At 42.4% G+C, this 18,423-nt stretch overlaps 1 long non-coding RNA gene across 1 annotated transcript in view; it reads left to right on the top strand.

The window, feature by feature from the left end:
- The first annotated feature begins 15,327 nt into the window (after positions 1-15,327).
- LOC121027456 (uncharacterized) overlaps positions 15,328-18,423 on the top strand; it is a 10,074-nt gene continuing 6,978 nt past the window's right edge. The window contains exon 1 of the long non-coding RNA XR_005788748.1: positions 15,328-16,045. This is a non-coding gene — a long non-coding RNA (uncharacterized LOC121027456). The remainder of the gene's footprint in view (positions 16,046-18,423) is intronic.

Below are 18,423 nucleotides of genomic sequence, written 5' to 3'. Positions count from 1 at the left end.
TGAGAAGCTTAACAGGAACCCATGGGGGAGGGGAAGGAAAAAAAAAATAATAAAGAGGTTAGAGTGGGAGAGAGCCAAAGCATAAGAGACTGTTGAGAACTGAGAGCAAACTGAGGGTTGATGGGGGGTGGGAGGGAGGAGAGGGTGGGTGATGGGTATTGAGGAGGGCACCTTTTGGGATGAGCACTGGGTGTTGTATGGAAACCAATTTGACAATAAATTTCATATATAAATTAAAAAAAAAAAGAAAATCATCAGACAAAAGATGTATATTTACAAAGATGTATATTTCCTAAAGTGTAGTTGGAGAACTGTCAGCATCAATATCACTTGTAACACTTGATAAAATGCATATTCCTGGATCTTATGCCTTTCTTCTTGATGCAGAATCTCTAGATGTGGGGACCAGCCATTCAAATATTTAAAATACCCCAGACGATTCTTAGTCACATTAAAGTTTTATATTCAGGGACATGTTTCAGTATAATTTCAAAGAGGAACAAAAGGAAGGGATCTGATAACATTTTTGTTTCTAAATATGTGTGTGGGTAGTGCCAGAAAATAAAGAGTGCTTGTCTCTGGATGATATCCTTATTTTTCGTTGCTTTCTTCTATATTTTCTGATTTCTTTTTGCATTGAACATATATCACCTTTTTATTCTAATAACTCAGTAAAAACTTTTTTTTTAAGAAGGTATTTGATATTCTATTTCCTGGACAGGTACTCCAGTTGTATTATCCCAGTGACATTTGTGGCTGGTTAATTCAGAAGATAACACTGACTACCTGATCCTCTTAAGATGTGAAATATCTTGAAGACATCCCTGTGTTGGTCCATAGATCACTCAATATTGCCCCTGGAGTAGAACCTTCTGAACACAGTGGTAGCTTTATGGCTTATGTTTTATATCACAGGGCCTTTTACTCATTAGAACTGGTGCTTCTTTTAGAGGATAAGAATGGCAAGGAAGGCTGAGAAATGCATTCTCTGATTTTGGGAAGTGAATCTGGTACTTGAAGAAAGACTATCTGACTCTTGTAAGTAGGAGATTTGCAGCAACAGAAAGAGTACTGAAGAAAGGGAGAGGTCATCAATTGCAGTTACATCTTGCTTTTTATGCTCTCTCTCAGCCTCTTACTCCTAAAAGTGTTCTTTTCATCTCCTCCTCCTCCTCCTCCTCCTCCTTCTTCTTCTTCTTCTTTTTCTTCAGTTTGTTCTTATAATGAAAGAGAGGCAAAAATGAGATCCACTGAAAGTCTAGTATTTTGCCTCTCAGACCACAGTCTTGGGAGTGCATTTTTCTTAATCCAATTCTGTTTCAAATGTTGTCAGGATGTACCATAATTGGTTGTGTTAAATGACACTGGAACCACATTGCTACTCACTCTGGAAGTGATATGAGCTCAGCATGCTGCTGATCAAATGCACTTCTGCATTAAAACTATTATAAGCAGAATGCCTCGATGGGATTCTTTCCTCCTAATAGTTTTCCGGGGTTTATGCTGAAAGGGTTCTGTCAATCAAGTTGAAAATCACCTTAGCACCCTGACTTGGATTAATGAAATGTAGCAGCCACGATCTCAGCAGAGAGGCCACTGTTCCTTGGTTCCAGCATTATCCAGCCACACTAAAATGCCTCATTATAACTGATACTCACTGATGATACACTTTTTTTAAACGCAGAGAATATCTCCAAAAAGACTTCATTGCCTTACATACAACCTGCTAGAAGAGAGACCCGTGTCAAAGACAGAGAGCTGAGAGGAAGTAGGACATGCTAAATGTACTTTCACAAGTACCCTGGAGGCAGACTTGGTGCAGACTTGGGTGGCTTGGAGTCAGGATAATGCACTAAGAATCGATACAGAAATAGAGGTATGGCCCAGAATAGATTGTTGTGAAAAGGGTTCTGATAGCATTGCCACCAATAATGGGAATATGAGATTCCAAATGAAAAAATTATTTTCCTAAGGAAAATAAGATGTCACAATGCAGAAAGGCTATGACAACTGATATGCCAGTTGACCAGGTGAAAGAGAAAAAAGCTTCTTGAATCACTGAGGCACTGCCTGGCTGTGTAGTCCCCATATCACCGAGTCTCAGTTCTTCCATAACTAAGACTTATGATTCCAGTTCTCCTCAAACAGAAATATTATTCTTCTGGTTTCCTGGACAGAGGCACCCACACTAAAATAATCCATGTTAAAAGAAAATTACAAGGTCAAAGTACTGGTGAAAACCTTGATAGATTTCATACTAATTCTACTTTCCAGAAAGTCTCTGCCAGCTGCCCCTGAAGAGAAAGATGGAATAAACCAGCAAAGCCTGGGGTGAGGTGCAAGTATTTCCAGCATGGAATTCCCAGCATGGTAGAATACCATGAAGGTGTACAACAAAGTAAGAAACTGAGGAAGGAACAGTATTAATTAGACTTCAATATTGTTTATTTGAGGGTCTCTCTTCAGAGGCAACTGGGGTGATTTCACAGGAAGGGAGAAGAAAACAGATTTTCATGGGTGGTAGAGCTATTGTTAGTAAAGTTTTAATGAGGCACTCTGGGCATGGTCTTCTTAGCACAACCAAAATGGCCCCGGAGGCTGTGGGGTCACATGACATTAATATGGGGGGTCACATGACTTCATTTTGTTTGCCTCACATTCCTTTCCAAACATTAATTGCCTGAGTTTCTCTGTTCAAGTGAAAAGAATAAGCATACGCAAATTTTTCACTTGATTGTTGTATTACATTTGTCTATATTTCTTCTAGATGCATTTGTGTTCAGTTTATGTGTTCCAGCACATGTCCGCTCAGGTGTAAGTGAGGAACAGAGCCTCCTACATTCTCACTAGGCCGAATTATGGTGTATATTGAGGACATGTGCTGCGCCTTGTACTAAGCTCTTTAAAATTTTTTTTATATTTTCATTTTATTTTTGAGAGAGAGAGAGAGAGAGTGTGTGAGTTGGGGAGGAACATAGAGAGAGGGAGACACGGATCTGAAGCAGGCTCCAGGCCGAGCTGTCACACAGAGCCTGATGTGGGGCTTGAACTCACGGACCAGATCACGAGATCATCACCTGAGCTGAAGTCAGACGCTTAACTGGCAGAGCCACCCAGGCACCCCTAAGCTGGTTTTTAAACCTTATATCCACCGGATCCCCTTACAACCCTCTGAAGTTGGTAATGTTCATTTTATTCCCAATTTACAGGAGATTGGGAAAGTGAAAGGTTGAGTAACTTCGCTCAAAATCATCCAGCTAGCAAGTGGATTCTAACCGGGCCTGTCTACAAAGCACTGTTCCTCCCTGCAGTGTTCTCTACCTTCTGGGATGATGATGCTCCATGCTTGAGCTCCTCCTGATGTGAATTCTTAGTGTCCTATATTTGATTGGAAAGGGTGCTCTGTTTCTATCCCTCCAACAAGCCCTGGGTTACTTTTTGAGCCAGACCTGCTTTGAGGAATTGTTGCCACTAAAGAGGAGACAGCCTGTTCAGGAAAGAGCTCTAGCTTTATGGTCAGAGTGATCTGGCTTTCAATCTTGGCTCTTATACTTGTTAGCTGTGTGACCTTGGCTGGGTAACTTAACCTCTCTGAACTTCAACTACCAAGCCCTCTACACAGAAAAAGCTAAAACGTCATTAGGGGTATAAAACCTCTAGATTATATTCAGGCTCTGTGCTTCTAGAAAGGTGGTATCTCTAGGGGCTGGGAAGTGAGAATACAAGGAGGATAAAGGATCTAAAGAAGAAAAAGAGGACTGAAGCAGAAACTTGAGCATTGCTTCTTCTCATTTTGTTTTCTTTATAATTTTAAAAAATAATAATTACACATTAATAGAAAGTGGGTCTCAGGGTACAAGTGACACCCTCAGTTGGAAACTAACATGGTGGCTGCTTGACAGAGATGATCATCTGTTAATCTTCCAATAGCCCAGTCTGGCAAGATTAGTAGTCTTGCAATACAGTTGAGGAAACTACGGCTTAGAAAAGTTGAGTAACTTGCCCAATATCACACAGCTTGAGTGGGATTTAAAACCTAGGACCATCTAGCACCAAATGCTGTCCTCTTCCCATGACACCCTTCTCAACCCATGTAACACTGAGTTCTAGGCATGTTGCAGGGTCCACTTCTCTGCGTTCCCCAGCTTCCGGGCAGCTGGGCCCACTGAGCAATCTACCCACTGTACTACATAGAGCAGTGGGGCCAGAGGCAATGTGCCCTGAAAAGTAACGCAGAAAATTTGATACTGGAAAGTCACTGAAGGTAAAACCACTTGAAATGGATTTCCCAAATTTCATTGTAGTTAAAAAACAAAAACAAACAATAACAACAACAAAAAGGACTAGGACCTTATCTTGGTAATGAAACTAAAACTACAGTGAAATGAAATTAAAATGGTCTGCTGCCCTTGGTTTCCTCTTCCTGTGCTCTGCCCTCATATGGGGACACTTTGCTTCAATGAGCTTCAGTGGGAAAGCACCATGCTTTTAGCTCCATGCCTGACACGTGGGCACTGAATACATACTGGAATCCCATAATTCAGCTAGGCCTGCAGGTCCCTGACTGGGAATGGCCTCACTCTCCTTGAACCCTGGGTCTTGGCCACTGACCAGAAGCTGTTCTATCAGTACTTCCCTGTCTCCATGTCCTCCAGTTCGTTGATTTTTGGTTCAACCTTTCCCCTCATATTATCTGTGTCACGGCTGAACGTTCTGGTGAATCTAGTCAGAGATCTTTCTTGAACACCTTGGAACGAATGCCTGAAGATCCTAGAACAATTTCACATTAAAAATCCCTTTGATTAAGCAAATGTATATTGCGGATTGGGCTCTGGGCCTCTAAGGGTCCAGCCTAGGCTAGATGCTGGTGATAATGTGGTGAAAAGCCAGGTGCAGTCCTGCTTCATTTGTTACCTTTCAATTCCCACCTGCCTCATTCCTGGGAGCCACCATCCCTACCCTAGGCACACCGTCTCCAGTTTTACCCTCTGCCATCTGTAGCCAGTCCAGCCTTCCCTCCCACCCCGGTTATCTTTCCAGATGCTCTGTTCCACCTGCACACAAGTGGGAATGTGTCTTCTCCCCTGGGATGACATTGTCTTAAGAACTCTGCTACTGCTTCCCAAACATCCTTTTAAAGTTCTCAGGTGAGACTTACTGTTTAGTATTTATTTATTGATTCACTCGCCAATTATACACTGTACCCTGCCTAGAAACCACATAGCATATAGCATTTGAGCATGGACTCCGGAGTGAGAGTGAATTTAAATCCTGGCTCTGCCACTTACTAGCTGGGGGACCTTGGGCAAGTTGCTTTCGTTCTCTGTGCATGAGTTTACTGGTGCATAAAATATGGGATGATAATATTACCTACTTCATAAGGACTAAGTGAGATAAGTCATGTAAAGTGCCTAGAACAGCACTCAAAGACATCCTCAGTATTACTTACTATGGCTATTGAGCACCAGCGCTGGGCTAGGAGCTAGGATGCAGTGGTGAATAGTACAGAGACAGTTAAAGAAACTAATACAACAAAGGAGGAGATTTGTAGCAGGCATAGTACCAGGTGCTAGAGTGCATGGTGGAAGGAAACTTGCTAAATGCACATTGCAGGGCCTTATTGTATTCGTTTCCTGTGGCTGCTGTAACAAATTATCATAGTTCATGGCTTAAAACAACACAAATTTGTTACCTTATAGTGGTGGGAGTCAGAATTCCAAAATGGGTCTCACTGTGTAAAAATCAAAGTTTCAGTAGGCTGAGTTCCATTCTGGAGGCTCCAAAGGTGAATCTGTTTTCTTGCCTTTATCCAGCTTCTAGCTCACATTCCTTGGTTAGAATTCCCCTTCCATCTTCAAAGCCAACAGTGGCTGTCAAGTCATTTTTATGATGCCTGTCTCTTTGGTTCTGACTTTACTGTCTCCTCATTTAAGGACCCTTGTGATTGCATTGGGCCCACTTTGGATAATCTATTTTAAAGTCAGCCAACTAGCAGTCTTAATTCCATCTGCAACTTTAATTCCTCCTTGCCTTGTAACATAAGATATTAACAGTTTTCAGGGATTAGGACGTGGATATCTTTGGATAGGTCCAATATTCTTCCTACCACACTTAACGTTCAGAGCTTTTGATTTAGTAGCTCTGTGATGGGGCCCAAGAATTTGTATTTCTAACATGTTCTCAAATGATGATGATGCTACTGATTCAGGAGCACACTTTGAAAACCACTGATGTAGAGACTTTGGCCATTCACATCTTCATCCATTCAACAAACTTTTTGGATCTCTAAGTGTGAACCCAATATTACACCGGATGTTGGGAATAGTGCCTGCAAATTAAAAAACAAACAAACAACCCTCCCCCCTCAAAAAAAAAAAAAACCCCATAATCTAGCAGAGGGGCGAACAGTTTCAGTTTGGTGTGATATATAGTCAAATAGAGCTATGTGCAAAGTGCTAAGCATTCCCAGAGAAGAGAGCAACTGACAGGGGCAAGGGTGTGCTTTATAGATGAGGTGACATTTGAGCTGGCCATTAAAAAGTAAAGAGGAGATTTCTAGGAGTTAAGGAGGGGAAGAATATGGCAGGTATTGAGAATAGCATATGAGAAACAGCACAACATATCAAGTGATGAAGAATAGTTCTATGTAGTTGGAGTGGATAGTGCATAGCAGTGGAGAAGAACTGGACCTGATACTAGAAAAATGCCGTGCTGTATTAAGCAATACAGTGGACCTGTCTAGTTGGCTCTCAGCCCACACTGTCTTTGAGAACATTCCTCTCTAGAGATCCTACTGAAGGTGTGAACCTCAGGCTGTCATGTTTTGTCTGCATTACCTTACTTGACCCATGAGCTAAGCCAATCAGATTTCCTTTCTCAGGGCACCCAGGTGACTCAGTCCATTAAGCTTCTGACTCTTGATTTCAGCTCAGGTCATGATCTGATGGTTCGTGGGATTGAGCCCCACGTTGGCTGCTTGGGATTCTCTCTTCCTCTCTCTCTCTCTGCCCCTCACCTGCTCTCTCTTACGCTTTGTCTCAAAATAAATAAATAAACATTAAAAAAAAAAAAAAAGAATGCCTGTGGGGGCAATGTGCCTTGATGAACTTGTGGGGAGTGGTGAGGAGAGGGTAGGGAGGAATCTGAAGGGAAATGGGGTAGAGTCACAGTAAGAAGCAGAGATACTAAAGGCAGCAAGAGAGGAGCCAGCAGACATGGGATATTATCCTTAGCAACTCCCCTGCTGCTTAGCTGCACTTCTTCCTTCGTGAAAGTCCTTCCTTCCTTTCTTCATGATTCCTTCTTCTTTTTTATTTTTATTTTTTTTTATTAAAAAATTTTTAATGTTTATTTTTGAGAGAGAGAGAGAGCAGAAGCAGGGGAGGGGCAGAGAGAGAGGGAGGCAGAGAATCTGAAGCAGGATCTATGGTGACAGCAGACAGCCCAAAGTAGGGCTTGAACTCATGAACTGAGAGATCATGGCCTGAACCAAAGTCAGACGCTTAACCAACTGAGCCACCCAGACACCCAATCCTCCTTTTTTAAAAACAAATACTTTCTTTTATTAGAGCAGTTTTAGGTTTACAACAAAAGTGAGAGTAAGGTACAGAGATTTCCTATATACCACCTGCACCCACACAAACAAAGCCTCTCCTTTTATCATTATCTCCCAACGTCACTCACCAGAATGGTACTTTTTTTTTTTAAACCAAGGGTGAACTTTCACTGACACATCATAATCACCCAAAGTCCATCCCTTTTTCTTTAAAATAAACTTTTTTCTTTAAAAAAATTTTTTTAATGTTTATTTATTTTTGACAGAGAGAGAGAGAGAGACAGAGCCCGAGTAGGGGAAGGGCAGAGAGAGAGATGAAGACACAGAATCTGAAGCAGACTCCAGGCTCTGAGCTGTCAGCACAGAGCCCAATGTGGGGCTCGAACTCACAAGTTGTGAGATCATGACCTAAGTTGAAGTTGAATGCCTAACCGACTGAGCCACCCGGGCACCCCTAAATTTCTTTTTCTTAAATGGCATGGAGTACTTTTTTTTTTTTTGGCAAATGATGATCACTATCTAATACAAAGTTCACATTTGATCTTGGCAGAAATAAGCCAGTGGAAGTGTATGAGGCAAAGGAATAACACAGTTTGATTTGTGTTTCAGAAAGATCTCTGGCTGCAAAAAGGAGTCAGGGGAGCTGGTAAAAGGCTTCAGCACTGACTTGGGCGATAGAGGATGAGAGCCTGAACTCAGGGAGCAGGAGGGAGGAGGGAGTGGGTCTGAAGGAGTGCTTGGGAGATAGAATTAATAGGACTTAATATCCTGAGATGTAGGAAGCCCAGGGCAGAAAGTGTTAAGGACAGTCCTCGGTTTCTAGCTCAGTGATTTGAAAGAGTTGCCAAACTGCTAACAGAGAAAGTGAAGATAGATTCACATTTTGGAAGAAATATTAAGCTCAGTTTTAGGCACACTTAACATCTGAGGAGCCCATAGCTACATCCAGTAGGCATTGACACTTTATTCCTGGAGGTCAACAGACGAGTTAGAATAAAGATGCATGTAGCGGGGCTCCTGGGTAGCTCAGTCAGTTGAGTGTTCCCATTCTTGACTTCAGCTCAGGTCATGATCCCAGGGTCATGAGATCAAACACTGCATCAGGCTCGCCTAGCATGGAGCCTGCTTGAAATTCTCTCTCTCTCTCCCTTTGTCTCATTCCTCCGCTCATTCTCTCTCTCTCTCTCTCTCTCTCTCTCTCTCTCTCTCTCTCTCATACACAAAAAAATACATATAGGTGGTCGCCACTTGACTAGATTAGATTCCAGAATGAGTTCAGCATGAGAAGGGAGAGAAAGGAAGGAAGGAAGAAAAGGAAAAGGAAGACAACAAAAACATGGGAAACACTGACATTGACTGGCCAGAGGAGGAACATGAACCAGCCAAGGAATCTGAGAAGGAGTGGTCAGAGGGGTAGAAGGAGACCCAAAAGAGAGTGAATCATAGAAGGTAAGGGAGGAGAGTCTTAGGGAGGAGAGCCTTAAGCAGGAGAGAATGACCATATGGATCAAATTGTGCATTGGGATTAAATAAGATGAAAGCTGAAAGTAGTTCATAATATTTGATATTTGAGGCATTGTTGTTGTCTTTAAAGAGAGCAGTTTCATAAAAATGGAGATAGTGGTAATAAGATGAAGTCATTTGGGTGAGGGGTGACTGGTTGGTAAGAAAGTAGGCAAAGCAAGAGACAGCTACTCTCCAGAAGTTTGGAAAAGAGATATTTGGGCAGAAGCTTAAGGATGAAGAGAGATAAAGTACACTGCAAAACCGACCTAATTCTTCACCCCTTCCTGACTTCACACCTTTTGTGCTGTGACTTTGCAGCTCCTCTCATTAAGAAGTAGAGTCTATTTCCTTGTTCCCGGGCTGGCCTTGTGATGTTGTGCCAGTTCAAAAGGCTTTGCGTACTTCTGCCCTCTCTCTCCCTTGAAATCCTGCGTGGCTATCATGAGAAAAAACCTGTGCTAAGTTGCTGGATAAGTGATCAGTGGCCCAGTGACCCACTTCACCATAATTAATAACCTGCTAATTGCCAGGCACGTGAGTGAGATCATCCTTGACCACCCTGCCGACCTGCCACCTGACTGCATAACTCATGAGGATGTGCAGTCAGTATTTCAGGCCCAGCTAAAGTCAGGGGAGCCTGGCCCAGCTCAACAGAACTGCCCAGATGACTCACCAGTTTGTGAATAATAAAAATGCTTATTGTTTCAAGCCATTGTTTTGGGCTACTTTGTTACACATCAACAGCTAACTGATTCAAGAGATTATTGGGAAGTTTCCATTATCTTGCTTGGCATGGAGGAGATTTGAACATATCTGCATGTTGTGGGGAAAAGACAGGTTTAAGATTCAAGAGAAGGAATAAGTGACAGGAGAAGGGGCTGTGACCAAAAGCTCAGGTGGAGGATTAGCCTGGAAATAGGCGGAGGGCTGCCTTTGTTTTTGGGATAAGAGAAGGAAGTAGGGATATGGAGGATGATGTCCTGGACTGAAATTCTCTGCATCATTGGGGCTTCAGCCAGGCGTGAGCTAGGTGGTATCATCTCTGGACATGCTCACATTTAACATCCAACCAAAAATTAACGTCCCAAACTCATGCGTTTCCACATCTGTCAAAGCTAAAAGGGGCATCTGAGACAGACTTCCTTTTGTTTTCACTGGCGTGTCAAATGCTGCAGTGACAGCAAAAGAATAATCTTCAGTTTGTGTATAATGAGGTCTGAAATTTCCGTCTCCACACATTGATCATGAATCTTATTTCACTAGATAAACTGACAGCAGAGTCTCAGGCACTTAAACAAATTTTTGAAAAAAAAAATCAGCACAACCACCCACATCTCTGATTTTTTTCTGCTGTCACTTTTATGGTTCAGTTAGTTTGTCTATATGCACTCGTTTCCAGTTTTGTCTGGATTTCTCAACAGCCAAATCATTCCTTAATCCTAGACATATACTTCTCTATCTTGAAAAATGATTTTGTTGAAAGACCACTGGTTTGGGAGGCAGAAAAACTGAGTTCTAGTCTTGACTCTGCTGTTAACTAGCAAACTTATCCAGGCTAAGTCACTGAACCTGTATCCTTATCTGAAAAACATATTCCTCCAAAAAAACTTACTGAGTACCTACCAGGTGCCAGGTACTGTTGTGAGTGCTTAGGATCCATCAGGGAAAAAAAACAAAGACCCCGGCCCCCAGGAGCATACATTCTGAAGTCAGACAATGAGGAACAAATGCAATAAATGGGATAATTGTATCATGTGATAGATAGTGAAAAGTATTATGAAAAAAATTAAAAATAAAGTTGGGGCGGGGGCAAGTTGGAGGTCAGGAGAAATGCCTGAGGAGTTACTGGAAGGAGATGAAGGAGTTACCATGAGGGTATGTGGGGGAAGAATGTTCCAGGCAAAGTCCTTGAGTATTTCCTCAGTCTCCCTTTTCCTCCACACTCCATTTCTGCATATTGACCTCAGAGGAGGTTTATAATGCATACAATCTTCAGGCTGTTCTTCCATGCTCCTCCGTACATTTCTTTGAACAGCCAAAAAATAACTGTCCATTCACTTTGAACTAGCCCATTGGCATTAGGTGCAAGAGCCTCTCACCTTGTGTTTATTTTCCAGGACCTCTGTGTGGTATTTTCCTGCCATCCAAAAGCCTAACTCTGTATGTATTATTTCAAACATCACATGGACATTTCCTTCCAGCTCTGCACAGGACAGTGCAAATATACAGTGTGGGCAAAAGCCGGCAAATGTATCTTTAAAAAAAGACATGGCTCTTGATGAAGTACCTACCATTTCTGAATACCTCTTATGTGCCAGGTGCTTCGCATTCCTTATTTCCCCTAATCCTCACCACACCTCCATCTCTCTCAGGTTAGCGTTCTCCCACAACAGTGGTTCAGAGAATTTTGAAAACTTACCTGTGGTCGCACGGCTAGTAAGTCTCATAGTCAGAATTTGATTCCCAATGACACTTTGCTTCAGCAATACTGTACAGCTTCCTTTCTTCCCAAGTACCCTTTCATCCAGCTGGAAAACCAGAAACAGGTACATGACACAACTAGAGAGTTGTTTTAAGGCATATAGCATGGTGGTGAAGAGCTTGGGCTCTCCAGTCAGACAGCCTGAGGCCAAGCTCCAATTCTGCCACGTTATAACTGTGTGATCATGGGCAAGTTACTTAACTTTTCTGAGCCTTCCTTTCTTCATTTGTAAATATGCATAATGAGTACCCATCTCATAAGTTTGTGGGGAGGATTCAATGATATAATTCATATAAAGTGCTTAGCATAGTATCTCTTACATAATTGCTAATATAGGTTAACAATTATTCTCATATCTTGATTTTTTTTTTTAAAAGCACATGGATATTTTATTTAAAAAATTTTTTTTAACGTTTACTTATTTTTGAGAGACAGCGTGAACAGGAGAAGGGCAGAGAGAGAGGGAGACACAGAACCTGAAGCAGGCTCCAGGCTCTGGCTGTCAGCACAGAGCCCAACACGAGGCTCAAACCCATGAACTGCAAAATCATGACCTGGTCTGAAGTTGGACGCTTAACCGACTAAGCCACCCAGGCACTCCTAAAAGAGCATGTGTGTTTTAAAATATCTCTGGAAGGGTCAGGTACTGGCGAGCTTACTTTTCACTTTGATGATTTGTACAAGGTATACATTTAAATGTTGGACCAAAGATATTACTTATTTAAGAAAGCAACTACACAATGAGACAATTTTAAGGAAATACCATTATTGTTATCATTGTAAAGAATTTGGAATAATAATTATTACTCCATAATTTATTTGGATAGATGGATTTGGAGGAGGTTTCTTGGAGATGATTTACGAAGCCTTGAAGCCGGTATAGCATTTTGATGACAGAATAAAGAACTGGGAGGCATTTTAAGTGAAAGATTCTTGCAAGGCAGAGCATACAAGCAGGAAAGAGTAGCCAGTGAATGCAGTTCTGTTCAGCGATAATTGTTTGGTGCTGTGACAACTAATCCAGGTGATTGTGCTTTTCAGATACCTAAAGTGGAAAAGAGAGGGTGTAAGTGAAAAATTGCCTAAACACTCCACTCCAACACAAAAATTGAGAAAGATTGCTGGTGAGGCCAATTCCATGAGCCCTGCTGCCAGAATTATTCCGGTTCATCAATCCAAATTGAGCTGGAGGAACCTTTGACATCCCCCTCTCTCTGCCTGCAGGTCAGCTGTCTCCACTCCTGAGGTCATCACTCATCAAGAGGGGATAATCCCAAGGACAGCAGGATCTGCTTCGTCACTTGGATTTAGGAGTGAGAAACCCATCAGGCAACTAAACAGTAACAATGACCCGCCATTAAACACACTGAGAGAAGAGCATGATGAGGAGATTGTACAAGAAGAATCCCAGGGCTCTTGCTGACAACGCCTATGGAGTCACTGACCACTGTGAGCTCTGCCCATTGAACTGCAGTGAAAAATCTCCCCCTCCACAGAGATGCTTGGATGCGGGCACAGTATCAGTTCAGACAATGGTCTTTGCTTGGATTTAGAGTGGAAAGAATTTGTGCTGTGGGGTAAAAAGACCTGGGTCTGAACTGTCACTCTGCCACTTCTGTGTAGTATGCTTTGGCAACATTAAAAAAAAAATCTCTCTGAGCCTCGGTTTTTCTTGTCTGCAAAATGGAGCAAATACCGACACAGAGGGCTTGTAAGAGGACCAAATGCAGTGTTTGAAAAGCACAAGCTAGGTACTTCGCTTTATGGAAGAAGAGCAAGATGTGGGGCCAAAAAAGAAACTGGCATACACAAAAAATATTTTCTCAAAATTATTTTTTGTCCAAGGCACTCCACCTCAGAAGGTATGCTTATTTATTTACCTTAGATACCAGGAGGGAAGAGAGAGAGGATGGGGAAAGTCAGATTCTAGCTCTTACACAAGAAAATTCACTCTATATAATTTTCCGACAATGTTGCTGTCCTTCCTCAAACACTGGGGCCACAGGCATCATGCCAAAGAAGTCAGCAGCCTGGAAGATATTTTAAACGGACTCTGGGACTGAACGACAGGCCATTTGCTCCATATGCCACTGACGCGTTAATCTAGGCAAGGCTGCTAGGCATCTGGGGACATCCATGCTAAAATGCCATTTAGGCGGGGTGCACCCAGTACAGTGGCAGAAGTTCATCAGCGCAAACCATGAGGGCAGCCAAGAGGATAGAAGTGGCAAGGAAGAGTGAGAAGGAGGTGCACTCTCTAAGCCTGGAAAGATTTTCTGAGTTGCAGACACTTCATTATGCTTCTAGGAGAGCTGCAGATTCAACAAAACATCAAAACTGGGTATTTACAGTCTGGACAAATGAGTATCTGCTACTTTTGCACCCATTATACCACGTGGCCACCAACCCCATGACCCTTCTATCCACTGGCAAATACTGGGCGATGCTCTAGTCTACTAGAATGACCTCCTTTATCCCTGCAGTTTCGTCATAAAAAGCAAGTGGCTGCTGAGCGACTATAGTAGATGCCCCAGTGTCAGACTTCCCAGGATCCAATTTGGTGGGAGGACTCTGGGCCTTTGGTCTCCTTCTTCCTTTTGCCCAGCCCTGTTTCTTGGTTACTCTGAGCAGTAATGAGCTTCTCTACCCCAGCATGAGGACAGGCTCACAGCTAGCACATGAAAAAGGCTGAGCTCGTGTGGGGCAACTACTCTATTTCATGGGCAGATCACACATCTGTTTTTTCCCTTCTTCTGCAATGCAACTACACTAATGATTTTTTTTTTTTTTTAAGTAGGAATAAGGCAGTGCTATGGCTTTCTGAGAAAAAAAAAGTCACACGGCGGGATAACTGCAACAGACATCATAAAAGGAGCTAGAATGAAATGCCCACCCTTTCTTGTCTTTGGAGCAAATGATTTCCAAGAGCAAAAGTCTCGTTCTAAACTGGGGGATGTTAATAAACAAATAGGATCACTGCCCTAATTATTTTCTTTCAGGCAAATTAAACTTCTGAAAAAATCAGCTTTTCCTGTTAATGTTAGCTATTTTTCATAATCAGATGAATCTGAAAGATTATAAAAATCAAATTAGGCCACCAAAGAATGAGAGTTCTCCCAGAGTTCTCTGTGGCGAATAGCTCAGAGTTGTCATTGTTGAGGATGGGCTCTGGGAACAGCCCATGACTCAAGTCCAGAGCTCTGTCCCTTATTCATTAATGAGCACTGGCAACTTACTCAACACTCCCTACCAAGTCTCTGTTTCTTCATCTGTAAACTTGTACAGTGTAACCCCACCTTCCAGGGCTGTTATGAGAATTCAAAGAGTAGATTTGTTTGTAGTGAGGAGCATACTTTCTGGCATGTGGTCAGGGGATCTGTGGTAAAGTCATAGAGCTGATCTTGGGAACCACATGTCACTTCTGTTTTTCAGTAGAGCGACATTATCTCTGTGTGTTCTTAGCAAAGACCAAATGGATGTTTTAATCGTAAAATAATAGGTATTTTCTGAGCCTTCACCACTAGACCCAGTGGGCTGTATTATGCATTATAAAAGATTTGTAAGAAGTAGAAGAGGTTTGGGGCGCCTGGGTGGCTGAGTCGGTTGGGCGGCTGACTTTGGCTCAGGTCATGATCTCACTCATGGCTCATGACTTCGAGCCCCGCGTTGGGCTCTGTAGTGACAGCTCAGAGCCTGGATCCTGCATTGGATTCTGTGTCTCCCTCTCTCTTTGCCCCTCCCCTGCTCATGCTCTGTGTCTCTCTCTCTTTCTCAAAAATAAACATTAAAAAATTTTTAAAAAAAGTAGAAGAGGTTTTTTTGTTTCTTTGTTTGTTTGTTTCTTGGCTCAGGAGTAGCTTAAAATCAGCCAGGAAGGACAGTGACACAAATTTTAATCCAAAACCCAATGTTTGGCAACTCAATCTTAAATGAGATCCATCTTAAAACCCATGTTAAATGAGATCCTTACACCTTACTGCAGTAGTCCTTACCTGGTCTTCTTGCACCCATCCTTGACCCCCATATAGCCAATTCACAGAGCACTCATATCTTCTCAAAATTTGCTGACTGCTCCCTATTTTACATAGAATGAAATTCAAAGTCTTCACTCCCATGCCCTTCATGGTCTGGGTTCCAGTTACCTTCCTGAGTATATCTCTTATTGCGCTCTCCTTTGTTCACTCCCCTTCAGCAATACTAGCCTCGTTAATTGCACCAACTATGCTCCTGCTTCAGAACCTCTGGACTTGCTAATGTCTCTCTGGAATGTTCTTCCCTATGTATTCATATGGCTTGCTCTTCTACTTTAAATTTCTGTTCAAATGTCACAATCAGAGAAGGCTTCCCTGACCACTCTTTTTAAATAATCACCCCACCCTGCTATTCTCTATCCCCTCATTCTGCTTTATTTTTCTTCACAGAGCCGTCAAGACTTGATATAGGGAGGTTAATGTGGAGACACCTGGCTGGCTCAGTCGGTGGAGGATGCAACTCTCGGACTTGTGAGTTCAGGCCCCAATTTGACCATAGAGCTTAAAAAAAAAAAAAAAAAAAAAAAAAAAGGAAGGTTAGTGTAATGAGCTCTAATCCCTATTGCTACAACTGGTCCCAAGGCTGTAATTGATCTTTATTATCTTCATCTTCCACCACTCATTCTAGATTTCCCTTGCCAGCACTTCAGCTGGTCTAGGTTACTTTCTAGATGGGGTGACTTAGATCTGCATCCCCAGGGGTTCTGAGTAGCTTTAGCCCTTTTGGACTGAAGTGGCTGCAGTTCCATTTACAATTATCAGGCATGGTGTTATCACCAAAAGATGGCTAATTGAGTCCCTGGGTCCTAGGAAATACTCTCTTCTGCCCTACTACCTCCATTATGTAGAACCCTAGTTCCTCATAGTAATCGGGTCAATTTTCCTTAATAAAATTTCACAAGTGGATCATTGAGAATGATGGTGAAAAGAACCAATCTGATTTCTACCCATTGATTCCTGGACCCATATATTCTAGCTGTGGAGAATCAGCACTGTTAGTTCTGTATATATACTGCATGTTGGCAGATGCAGTCCAATCCTATAGGGTGTTATGCTCAAGCTGGCACCTTAAATGAGACTTTAATAGGCCATTCCATTATTCTACTAACTGGGTGATGAAGTACATTGCAAGACCAATCATTCTCATAGTCCTGTGCCCATTGTCACACTCTCCTCTACTATCAAGTGGGTCCTTTGATTTGAGGCAATGTTGTGGGGGATCCCATACCAGCAAAGAAGGCATTCTATAAATACTCAGATTGTGGTGTTGGATAGTAGTATTGGCAGCAGCATGATGGTCAAGGAAGGCAAAACCATATCCAAAGTCAGTGCCAATTCCAGTAATGGAATTGGGTCTGATGTGATCACCGTGCCACCAAGTAATTGGCTAGTGCCCTTGAGGATGGTGCTTTATCTGTTCCAGAATGTGCTGCTGCCAGGATAGATAATTAGCCATGGCAGGAACTATATCAGCCTTGGTGAAAGGGAGTTGATACTGTTGTGTCCACACCTCATCTCTAACCCTGTCATGGCCATGTCATTCATGAACCTCTTGCACGGTACTGGAGTGGCCACAGAGAAAGGCTCACTGACATCCAGAAGACAGGTCATCCTCTCTACTTGGTTGTTGATGCTCTATTGATTCACTATGAAGGATGCTCATGGGCGTTAACATGAGAGTCAGTAATCCTCACTCATTATTCCTTTCTTCATAAATCCATCCATATGTTTCTTCCCCAAAACTCCTTATAGAGAAAGCCATAAAAATGGACATTATCAAGCTGGTCATCACTATGGGCCATTTAGAATGTGTCTCAATATTGTCTGCACAAAGGCAGAAGAGAGCAGCTCTACCTACCAGTTTCCACCCTTATTGGTCAAGAGTTTCTCCGAAGGATGTTAATCCTTCTCAATGCATATGTGTGAGTGCTCAGCAGATCCCTGCAGATACTCAGTCAGGTTATCAGAGAAGTTCAGGCAAGAAGGTCTAATAAATTCATGATCCAGCTGAGACAAGAACCCCTGTCTGGTTATTTCTGAACACAGCTGTTTGCTGCAGGAAAAGTTGGGATAAAAGGTGGGCTGAGAGGACATGAGATGAAGTCTAAGAAGTGTCTGATATGCCTTCAAAGCCTGGGGAAAAAGGCATGATTGGAAGAACGTCTTAAGTTATATATGTCAGATAATAAGATATTTTTTTTATTTATATATGAAATTTATTGTCAAATTGGTTTCCATACAACACCCAGTGCTCATCCCAAAAGGTGCCCTCCTCAATACCCATCACCCACCCTCTCCTCCCTCCCACCCCCCATCAACCCTCAGTTTGCTCTCAGTTCTCAACAGTCTCTTATGCTTTGGCTCTCTCCCACTCTAACCTCTTTATTATTTTTTTTTTCCTTCCCCTCCCCCATGGGTTCCTGTTAAGCTTCTCAGGATCCACATAAGAGTGAAACCATATGGTATCTGTCTTTCTCTGTATGGCTTATTTCACTTAGCATCACACTCTCCAGTTCCATCCACGTTGCTACAAAAGGCCATATTTCATTTTTTCTCATTGCCACGTAGTATTCCATTGTGTATATAAACCACAATTTCTTTATCCATTCATCAGTTGATGGACATTTCGGCTCTTTCCATAATTTGGCTATTGTTGAGAGTGCTGCTATGAACATTGGGGTACAAGTGCCCCTATGCATCAGTACTCCTGTGTCCCTTGGATAAATTCCTAGCAGTGCTATTGCTGGGTCATAGGGTAGGTCTATTTTTAATTTTCTGAGGAACCTCCACACTGCTTTCCAGAGCGGCTGCACCAATTTGCATTCCCACCAACAGTGCAAGAGGGTTCC

This window comes from Herpailurus yagouaroundi, unplaced genomic scaffold (genome assembly GCF_014898765.1).
Source record: "Herpailurus yagouaroundi ecotype Mexico unplaced genomic scaffold, PumYag 77, whole genome shotgun sequence".
Taxonomy (NCBI): domain Eukaryota; kingdom Metazoa; phylum Chordata; class Mammalia; order Carnivora; family Felidae; genus Herpailurus; species Herpailurus yagouaroundi.
The sequence above is the reverse complement of the archived record's forward strand: the minus strand, read 5'-3'. Positions and strand labels throughout refer to the sequence as shown.